Source organism: Anoplophora glabripennis, unplaced genomic scaffold, assembly GCF_000390285.2.
Source record: "Anoplophora glabripennis isolate ALB-LARVAE unplaced genomic scaffold, Agla_2.0 scaffold132, whole genome shotgun sequence".
In the NCBI taxonomy this organism is placed as follows: Eukaryota; Metazoa; Arthropoda; class Insecta; order Coleoptera; family Cerambycidae; genus Anoplophora; species Anoplophora glabripennis.
Genome location: NW_019416288.1, coordinates 464734 through 477095, shown reverse-complemented (window position 1 = coordinate 477095; position 12362 = coordinate 464734).

Here is a 12362-nt window from a genome sequence, read left to right as displayed (position 1 = left end):
CAGCGACCCCGGAAACCCATAGATATATTTTTTATGTTTTTTTATCAGCGTTTTCTCAGTTTGACCTTCAAATGACCTTGAAATACATCTGGTGGAGGCTAATGGACCACGGATTCGTGATCAGCAACCCCAAAAACCCAAGGATACGGTGATCGAGGCGAGTTATCCAGTTTTACAGCGCCGAATCTCTCCAAAATGATGTTATCTAGTGACGGTATTTCCAGTATTTGCGGGGGTGTTACAGGGAAACTGGGTGGTGAGTGGGTGGTCCGTTGCGGGTCAGATCGATTCATTTTTGGTAGTAGATATTACAGGAATTTTTTCACATTTTTTATCGCAAAAACAAAATGGGGCAAAAACCACCCAAATCGACCCACCTCCTTTGTTTTAAATGTTTTTTTCTCAAAAAAAAAATAATTTTAATAAATGTTGTCTGGAATGTGGGCCATATAATGAGAATGTTTTTAGCTTTACAGGGTGTTCCATTTCGCGTGGGCGCTACATACCTTTGTTATTTTAAATGGAGCACCCTGTATATTATTGCGTTTTTGAATTCCTTGGTTAATATTAGGTAGAGTTTATTAAATGTCCATTGTGTTTAAAACTTACCATTTTCGAGATAATCAGTTGTCTTTGAAAAAAAATCACGATTTCAGCTCTCTAAATGAGGCTAGATAGCGTCTAAATCGTAAGAGTTAGAAATCTGCAGTTTTCACAGTTCGTTTTGGCATAAATTGCTCTATTTTCTCATCTGTGAGCAAAATGTGTACGTTATTCAGACTCGGTTATCCGTTATGTAACAGTTTTCGAGAAAAATCAGGTTCTTTTTTTAAAGTCCGAAAAAGTAGCTGTGTAACAGCGTCAAGAAGGCCTTTCAATTGTATTAGTACAACGTCGATACATAGTATTTTACAGAAGTACAGCATATCCTTATCACATCCAATTACACCAAGAGTTACTAAAAGTAGACTTTCAGCGGAGACTGGAGTTTTGTCAATGGGCACTTGAGATATTAAATCAAGATGATGATTTTTTGAAACGGATCATGTTCTCCGATGAGGGTACTTTTCATAAAAATGGTTTCGTTAATAGTCACAATTGCCATTGTTATGACACATTAAATCCTCACCAATTCCGAACAACTCATAGCCAATGATCGTCTTTGAACGTGTGGGGAGCAATTTTGGGAACCCATATTAACGGGAGCAGTTTATTTAAACTTTTTAACAAACACTCTTGAAGATTTGTTAGGCGACATTCCTTTAGCTACACTTCGCAGAATGTGGATGCAACATGATGGTGCTCCACCTCACAATACTGCTGCGATTTGTCAGGTTTTACACGAAACTTTTCCCAACAGATGATTGGGCGCGGGGGACTAGTGAGTTGTCTTTCAAGGTGTCCAGACATGACAAGTTCCGACTTCTTTTTATGGGGATTTATAAAAAGCCAAGTTTACGTTACACCACCAGCTACCGCGGAAGATATGTGGCAGCGCATTACAGTAGCATTTCAAGAAATTATGTCAAACATGTTGACCAATGTTGAACAGTCTTTTAAGGGGTTATACGCAGTTAGAATTTTCAAAAATTCAATTTTACATTTCCAGAATATACTTATATCTGACTATATTCCTTGAAAATTTCAAATCGATCCGGTAAGTACTTTCCGAGATATACGCATATTTGTAAGGGCGGTTAGAAAGTAGGCGGAGTAAAAACCAGAGTAGAAGCTGTTCTTTTCTTTTTAGATTATTGAAAATATTCACTCTTGTGTGCAAGTAGCCACCAAGAAACTTTTCGAAAAAGCTTGTGCTGAAGAAAAAGATGCTACAGAGGGTCCATCTTATGGCCCTGGAATAGATGACTCCAAGTAAGTAAAAAAAGTGTTATCTATGTGTAAACTTCTTCCGAAACTTTAATGCGTTTTTTTTCAAAACTATGTTTTCCAAGTCGGTGATCAAGATTTCTAAAAAACGGCTCAACCGATCGGTCTGAAATTTTAACTCAACCTTCTCAAATATATTCCTCAGGTATTAATCGAAGGAAAAAGATTTTGGATAATTATTTCTATTTTTTTAAACAATTTTAAGTAGCAATTTTGCTCGAAAATTCAATTTTTTTTACGAAGCCGCTATTTTGTCAAAATTTTGATTATTCCTTCGATCAATACCTAGTTTTATCTATCCACTAAAAGAATCTTTTCGGTTTTTTAATTTCAGATCAACTAAACCGGAGAAATCGTGGTCATCGCCGAACACCTATTTTTAGAGGACCTTCAGGAGATCGTCTGCAGGAGCACACCAGATCAATATTTTTACAAATCATTAGTGCCACTATAAACTTAGATGTTGCCACTAAATGTACCAACACTTTTTGTTTTTGTAAAATAAAATACCTTTTCAGAAAAAAATCATAAAAAACGTCTTTTTTTTTGGCCTTGCAACTGCGTATAACCCCTTAAAAACCGAATTCGTTTGTGTATTAATCAAAATGGAGGACACTTCGAGCAATTGATGTAAATCAGCGGTCTAAGTATTCTTCTCCTTGTCGTGTTCCGAGTTTCAGTTTGTTTTGTTTTTCGTTTTGTTTTAGTTGTTGTTAGTGGTTTACTTTTTTTGTCAAACCACTTTTTAAACGTGCCAGTAAATATTGACACTGTCAGTCCCAGGACTGATAAAATGTGAGAGAAAAGTGGTTTTGCAAGGCCTTCTTGACGCTGTTACATAGCTACTTTTTCGTACTTTAGAAAAGAACCTGATTTTTCTGGAAAACTGTTAAAGATAAGTATTGACAACCTTACATCAATCAAAAGGGCATTCAATTTTGCATTCATCCATGACATTTAAAATGGATCATTCAATTTGAAAAAAAAAGTTCTTCAACGTGTAAGATTAGTTTTAGATGTTTTGCTCACAGACGACGAGATAGAGTAATTTATGCCAAAACGAGATGCGAAAACTGCAAGTTTTCAACTCCAACGGTTTAGACGCTATCTAGTATCTAGCCTCATTTAGAGAGCTGAAATTGTGATTTTATTTTAAAACAACTGATTATCTCGAAAACGGTAAGTTTAAACACTATATATACATTTAATAAACTCTACCTAATATTAACCAAGGTATTCAAAAAGGTAATAATATACAGGGTGTTCCATTTAAAATAACAAAGTTATGTAGCGACCACGCGAAATGGAACACTTTGTAAAGCTAAGAATATTTCCTTTACTTCACTTTTATTAAAACCATTTTTTATAAATTTTACAGTTGCAGAGTTACAGAAGAATCCCTCTTAGGTGGAACACCCTGTATATTACTGTCCGCTTACTTAGGTATTTTTGTTGTAATTCAAGGCTAGTGGGGGTATGTAAATCATATAGAAATTAGAAATCTTGTCTGTGGGTTAGATATCTTTTTCATGCCCTAGATATGTATTTTACCTGTATTGAAGAACTTTGATAAGATTTTAAAAAATGAATTTCTTCATGATTTTCTGTGAAACTCTAACAATTAAAGAAAATCGACAACAAGAGCATTTCCTGAGTGTTTTTGGTGTGTCCAAAAGCTTAGGTTTATATGTTTTCTCTTGAGCTTCTGCTAATTAAATAAAAGCTCATGAAAATTAGTGCCTGAATTTTTTTTTTCTGGAGAAGTCAACAACACTTCTAGACTAAATCAATAATCCTAAACTCATTCATTAGATATATTTTTAATTAAAGCTTAAAGGAGAGAAGATGTGTTTTCCTTGGACAATATACAGGATGTTTACAAATTTGGAGAAGATCTTCTACTGGTAAGTACCTAAGTAGAATGCATCAATAAATTAAAACCATTAAAACTGCTTAAAGTTAATAATAAGCTATTAAGATTATTAAAACTTATAGAAAACCTCTGGAATCGTCTTCTTTATAAAAATAAGAAAGAGTAAAGAAAAACTGTGGCCGTAGATAGTGCTCCCTCCGCTATTTGTTAATTAAATTACGATTAATTTTCATTACAGAAATGTGTTTTTTATTGTTTGTTTCAAGCAAAATGAAGTGAATTCATTGGAACTCTTACATTTAACTATGTTTTCATTTTGTGAAAAGACAGTCTGGCTAAAGTGTATGTCTATATGTGTATGTTTGTCAATAAGTACCAATAAACACACTGTCACTGAGCACACATGTCCCGCTAATCCGCGTCTTTAATTAGAATTTTAACGTTATTTTACGGTTTTCCGATACTATAATAATAATAATTTACGTTTGAAATTTCTTTCTAATTTAATTTATTTACGTCATATTAACCAAAGCTATGTTATTTTTGACAGTTTTTCGACCATCATGTTCTAACTGGGCTAAGATGGCCCATCATTACTACAAAAATTGATTAATGGATATGGTGGTAACACAATCATTGAACCGCTGATGAAAATTGAGTACATCTTTCTATATAGTGATTTGCGTAAACACTTGTAAAATGTCCAGCAAAATTTTCTCCGAACTAGTTTTCGCTGCTCGATTTAATTACTCTTTAAATATCCTCTTCAAGTTTGTAAAAACCCTTTTTACTGAACCATGGGTATTGGGTAGTCTATTTTTTTTTGGTCAAAATCGTAATTTAACATCATAATTAAGTTTTACTTGAAAATTAGGCTTTTGTCGAAAAACATAAGAGAGTAGTAATTTGTAGAAAATTGAAGAACGAATCTGAAAATATCATGATTGTTATCGTAAAGCAGTGACGTACGTATTTTATTTAGAAAAATATGCCACCGGTACCCCGTATTTCCGTCACTGGAGCAAATAAATTTTAGAAAAAACCTCAGATTTTGGACAATGATTACATAAATATACGTGCTCAATTTCAAATTAATCCACTTACTAATTTTTAAATTATTTAAAAAAATTAAAACTATTTTTTAAATTGTATCTTTTTAAAATTGACCAAAGAATACTAGGTTTCATTTTTGGTCACCATTTGTGAATCATCCTGTATATTCTCCTTCTCTTGTGATGTAAATGTTTTTTTCAAACTGAAAATCGAAAACTAATTCGCCTTTTTTGTTTCAATCATTAGAAAACTTTTTTGAGGTTTAGCCTCGTTTTTAAACATCCACAAGATTTCTTAAAAATATGGTGAAAACAATGAGAAAGAAGTACCTTCGAAGAAGAACGAAGGAAAACGCATAAGTTAGTTGTGCATCAGACAGTGGTCTACGTTGTAGTGATTTACTGAAGTGCTCGATGCAGACTCACTGTGTGTTTTGCTGCTCCTAAAATCAACAATGTTAGAAAACATTACTCTCGATATTCTGCCGGAGGCGCCAGTAACACGAATTTACGAGTAAATTCATTAAGCGTCTCAAAGGGATGACTATTATTTTCCAAAATTATTTCAACGGTCTGTGAAAATTATTAAAAATTTAGAGAGGTCATCTAAAGGTACGGCCGTAAACATTTTGAGACGCTGGGCCATTTCAGTCCGGATATTTCAGGTGTTAAGAAAAACAGTAAAAATTCGATATCTTAGAGACCCAGAGTACAACTGACTTCAGCTTTAGATTTGTTTAAGACCCATACAATCTAGGATTTTTTTTCAAAATATTCCAGGGTCCAATGTATTTCTCAAAAAATTGATGGACCATGAAAATTATTGAAAATTTGGAATGGTGATCTAAAGGCATAACCGTACGTATTTTGCACCGCTGATCACGTTGGTTCGTAGTGAATGCATTGAGTGAAATTATTGATTACATTTTCACTCAATATTGATATACATATTGATCATTTTACTCATTTGTTGCCATATTTAAACTAAAACTGAGTAACTTCACTCAAATATAGGTATTCCTTAAATTAATTCTATATGTAAACTCGTATTTGGTGCACTTGTACCTAAATCAGAGTAAATGTCCTCATTACTGAGTGAGTTTAAATGTATATTAATTTCGAGTAATTTTAATGGCGCCGTGGAGATGGCACCACTTACATATTGCTTATGTAATCTCGACCACAGTTGATTGGGGTCCGTTAGATGCTCCAGAGAAGCGTGATCGCCAGGAGAACAGGCCTTAGCCGGCGGCGGTGGGTCTCAGCTGACGGGTCTTAGCCAGGACAGGAGAAGGCCCCCGCGAAGTGAATTAATTTCAACACTGTATATCCTAATTCGTCATTTATTTTTGCACTCAATATTTAGTTAATTAAGAGTCTGAGTAAAAAAAAACTCAATAATAGTTAAATGTAAATCATATTAGAGAAAAAGTTAACTCTAAATTGGTTTTATATACTCAGAATAGAGTCAAATGTCGCTCAATTGATAGTTAGCAGTGACTCGGATTTGAGTAAAACTCATTCATTTCTGATGCAATAGTTTCACTCAGTTTTACTCATGCTAATAGAGTGAAAATTTCACTTAATCGGGTGTGGACAGAAATTGATACATTATTTAGCAAAATTGAGTGAAATTTGAGTGAAATATTTTTACAGTGTTTTTAACTAGGTGCTTTAGTTGACTCGAAAAATGTAAAAATTCGAAAAGCTTAAGAACTAGATAGAAACAGACTTCCAGAATCCGATGTGCTCCTCAAAAAATCGATGGACCATGAAAATTATGGGAAACGTGAAGTGACCATATATAGAGGTCTAGGTGTTGGTAAGATAAACGGGAAAACTTGAAAGCCTCGAGAATTAGAGCGGAATCGATTTTAGACAGAAACAAATTTTGTCAATAAAACCTCCAGGAAAATACCGAAGTTATTTCTACCTATTGCTGAAAAGGATAAATAACAATAGGGTAATATAAATAACACACAGTGTATATTAATATTTTTTATTGAATTATATAAATAATTCCTAGTAAAATGAGAAGCTAGGACTAGCTATAACATATACATACAGGAGTCTTTGTACAAATTATACATATACATGGAAGTATAGATGTGAGATTATAATATAAACGTCATATGATATGATAACATTTGATATTTTAAAGTCTATCAATCATTGCAATTTTGTATTAATTTATTAATTTCAACAACGACTTGGCAAATAAAATTTCACCTTAGAATCCAATGGCAGTAGAATTTTGGTCATTTAAAACAATTAATTTACACTAATATTACAATGTATCGATAAAATTTTCTGCCAACAATAATACCCTAATGTGATACGGTTACAGTTTGCCGAGATTTAGTTTACATAGATTTATGGAATTTACCCCTAAAATTTAGACGATAGAAAGATGGTTTTGTTGTAACACGTCATTAAACTTTTCATAGACATTATTGTCACAACAAATATAAGCTGATAGTTACGTATCTATTAAAAATAATAAACATTTGGTCCAAAATTAAAATTTATATGTACAACGCACTAAACAAGAAGATGCAGATATTCGCAGAAAGATTATTTATATGGTTTTATACAACCCCCTGGTCAGAATTATGAACACTAATAAATATATTATATCTGTACAAATAAAAAACGTGTTCCATAACAAGATTCGAGGGCATAACTTTGACTAAGTGAATGAACACTTGATTGGTAATCATACATTTCAGGTAATTTATTTTTATCGACTTAAATATAAACAAAAATAAACATCCTTAAACATAAGAAATGCATGTGATGTGTAACTTAAATAATACGATAAAAAATATACATTTAGACATAATATTTTATTGAGTATTTGGAAATTTATGAAACGCTACGTATACCAGCTCGACAGTCTTCTTCATTTTTAAACGCTACGATACTTTCAACCTTAATCACACTCGCTTTGTTTACGTACAGTGTGTTCCCAGTTTAACGCCTCGGTAGATGTGAGCGACAAAGAATTTTTCTCCGCACTTGGCCCCATTTGAATAGAAAAGTAAATCCGAAAACTCCAAAAAAATAAACTTAAATACAAGAAATAACAAATACAAAATTATCACACACATTGATACATTATATACATTATATAAATGTCTAAAAAATTTATTGTGATGCCTAGTAGGCAATGGACGGGTCATCCCCTTCGGTATATTTTATTACACCATATTTAAAATTATTTTTTAACTTATATTTTTAGGTTTCATTAAAATTGTAATCCTTTTCTAGGTAAATTTACAGGGTGGACCAATTTCTGTACCTTTGGAGATTTTCTCGCATTTATCGAAGAAACAGACAAAAAAACATTGAACATTTCGATATTTTAATCCGTTGGAAAGATACAGAGCGTTTTAATTTTTTTACCGTTTTCTGTAAAGTTGAATTAGTTTTTGTTTTTTACAAACTTGTAATTTTTTACGAAAAATTCACAGCATTCATATATTTCCGTAGCTTCCGATCTTTTATTATAACCCAAAATTTAATTATTTTTTTAAAGTGATACTATGGTATCGTGCATTTTCTATTTTTTATACCTGCGGAAAATTTGCTCTCAAATCAAGTTGTAGGCAATAAAACATAGTTTTTACAACCCAACTGTTTCACGACAGACAGTTAACTATGCCATGGATGTATCTCGTGTATTCAAGAAAAAGAAGTCATGGCAAACTTAATTAAATATTGGAACAGTTGAATCACAGAAAAATGATTTAAATTTAGTGTATGCTTCATTTAATTAAAATATGCAGATATATCAGGTGTTTAGTTTTAAAAAATAAGTTCGAATTTCTTACAAATGAAATTTTTTTTTACGGAAAAAAATATTACTTTTACCCCCCTCCCCCTCTCTTAAAAAAATGAAGCAACGTACAGACCATGGAGACCACACAAGGGGCATGAACTCCATGTAAACAAATATCTTACCAAATTAGAGGGCGCTAGTGTCCCATATGCACCGAAATAGTGTAGAGGTAAAAAAAGCGTATAAATTAAAAATCATACTGTTTTTGTGATGTGTTTCGCGTATGAGTTCGTGCTCCTTGTCTAGTCTCCCTGGTACAGACCTTTGATGGTGGATTTCTTATTTCATATACTTTCTTATGTCATGTACTTTCTATTGCGTAGGGACGTATTGTGAAAATCCAATATGGCGGCCATATTGGCGAAGGGAAATTGAGCAATCACTGTGAATTTTCGAAATATCAGTACCTTCAGCAAAATATACAGTTATTCCATATTCTAGAAATAGTCAAAAACACACCGGTGCGCCAAAATTATTAACCTAGAACCTAAAAACCCTGAACCTAAAACATTGGTACATAAGGTTAGGAAATTTCAGAAAAGTACAAGATCCATTGGAGACTTTTGGTTATGATTTGGTGACTACATAGGGACCATAAACCGTGAAACATGAACACCTTGATCGCAAATACCTGAGCTGCAAGTTTCTTTTCAGTTTTTGAAAACATCGAGTATGTGTCGAATGGAACTACAATCTTAGTGGTTTCGATTGAAAACAGTTAACGTTATTCCAGTAGTTCAGAATTATCGAGTAATAACCAACCAAATCTAAACCAATGAATCTGAAACCTAGCTGCACAGTATGTCAAAAAATTTTGGCAATCGATTATTTATAGACAGAAATATGAAGAAGTTGTCAGTCAATTTTTTCAGCTTTCACCTAGTTATTAGGTTTTCATGATTAAAGTATTCATGTTTAATGGCTCTTGGTCTACTTGTAGTCATCAAAAGCGAACGAAAAGTGCCCAATGGACTATGTACTCTTCTGAGTGCATAATTTTCCTTTATGTACCTAGGTTTTAAGTACCTACAGCTTTCAACATTATTTAGTAATTTTGAGTACGGTCTATTTTTGACTATTTTTAGATCTTATATTGCTGAATATATTGAAAATTTTTACTCCCTTTCGTTAATAGGACACCATACACGGCCGCCATATTGAATTCCCAAAATACGGCACTACGCATTAGAAAGTGTATGAATGACATACTGAAGATTTTGAACTAAACGTCTTGGTACGTTGCCCAATTTTTGGATCAATCAATTTTGGTCAATGCGATATGGAATATGTCGCACAGAAAGATCAATTTTGCAAACATTGGAAATTTTCTGGATAAGTTATCCCATCTCAAAAGAGGCCAAAATTGAAAACGTTCTGTTTTGCTTAAATAAATTAAGATTTCAAGATGAAATTTTGTCGATTTTCTTCGGGAAATACTATAAGCCTCCAGAAGCATTTGGAGTTATTTTGAAAACCATGAGAGATAGACGAAAATCAATGTATACTTTCATGCACCGACTAAAAAAATTGATTAACCCGTTGTGTCACAGATGCTATTTGTTACCACTCGACTGCATCTCAAATTGAGTTTTCGAACAACAATGTTGGAAATGAACGGATTTACGACTTTTTTCTTCAATGCTACTCTGTTGTCATTGCCGTTTTTCGATCCGACATTAGTAACTTAGACACAGAACTTAGTCAAGATCAACATTTTTTTAAAAACCACTCTATAGCTCTGAAGCGAAAAGATCGTTATTTATAAGGTTTCCAGCGTAAATATCATTAAAATGACTTCGGTGGTGGTCTCTCTGAAATGCATACGTTATTTCTCCCAAAATAATGGAAAGTATTATTCTCGTCCACGTACGTCGAATATTACAGAGACTGAACATAAAATTAGGTAACATAATAAAAAGACCCAGTACGGCAGCTGTAAGAGTCCATTTGCTTTTGATTTCAATGCGTAAGATCGATAAAATTATTCCACAAGCACATTTTTTAAAGATTACATCAGGAAAATGTTTAATATACAAGTCGAAAAATGCTTCGTTTCCGAGATACAGAGTTATTAAATTTTTTTTTTTATTATTAATTATTTCAGAGTTTTAAATATATTGACTCGAGATTTGATGGTTGTATTTTATTTAGAAATATTGACAGCAACTTACTAGATAATGTATCAATAGAAATTAAAAATACTCAACTTGCAATAAAATATGTTTTATTTTTTTCCTCAAAAATGGTGCATCCTACGGAAAAAATTGAAGGGACCAATTTCATTCAGAATTGATAGCATATTTCTAAAAAAATATCATAACGGGAAAAAGTCAGTGGCGTACCATTTTTTTGTAATTAAAAAGGTGTGTTGCATTCTCGCACGAAGCTACTGGTGCAAGTAGAAATATTCGGATCACTCCAAAAAATGCACCTTTATCCCTCCAAAGCGGATTTCAAATTTCGAGTCAATATGAACTTTTTTTCACAAAATAACTTCGGGTACCACCCCTAAAATATTTCGCAGATCTCATTACCGAGTTGTTCTATTTAAGCACCTAAGTGACAAACTCCCCTTGCATCGGTTTTCTTATATCTCATAGGTTTCTAAGTAACCTCAAATCCCATTAATTGCGTTCACCCTGTAAATTTAAAATATTAATTTTAGAGTAAACTACCTTTTAATAGATTTACTCTCCTGTTTTCGCCAAAACTACAAACACTCAAAAATAATTTTTGCATACTCCTAATTTCAACCGTATTTCCTCATACGTAATTTCATAAATTTCCTGGTAGCACTGACTAAAAAAATATTTAGCACCACACTACACTTCGCCGGGCATCCTCCGTCCTCTCAATGCACACTCCTTAATAATACATATCGGTTTCAATTTTTTTTCTTTTTAAATCTGGCAGTAGCCTAGCTGGTTGCGATACTTGGCACATCGAATACTAAAAACGAAGGCACACTGTGCATATAACGCTTCCCTCACGCTCTCAAATACATATACAGGGTGATACAATTTCGCTTCGTCCGAACCGAACGGTAAAAAAGGTTTCTGTGCGGTTCCCGCGTGTAATGTGGCCTTGCGAAAACGCTTCTTACCTTTCAGTTTCAGTAGTTTCAGACTTTTGGTTCCTCACGAAAAAAATATTTCTTTAGCGCACCCTGCACACAATAAGCCAAAACCTGTTCGAATCATGAAGCGGGCCCGAGGGGCCCGTCACCATAGAAACAGATTGGAATGGATAATTACGAACTAGAACTTAAAATTACGAAAGTAACACGAATAGTTACAATTAAAGCACAGCCTGTTCATTTTTTTAACTGCAGTCACAACTGTCCATTACAGCACGAAAATCGCCTGGTTAGATCGAACGCCGCGAAAGTCGTTCGGGGTGAAACAAAAAAAAAAATTCACTGCGTTAACTTCGTCCAGAGGTAGCTAAGGTAACGTCCCACTGATATCTAGGAGATGACCCACGGGCAACCCAAACGGGCTTATTTACAAAAATCACAGCAGATACTCGAATTAAAGAAAAACAATAATAACAATCGATAAGACATTTGGCGGTGTCCGATTTAAATAGACGATTTCCATAGAATAATAACGTATGTTGAAGAATGCGCGATTCCTTTTTGATTCACGTCAACATGACTAATATCTATTGTATTTATCACATTTTGTAAATAGGTAGTACATACTTAGGG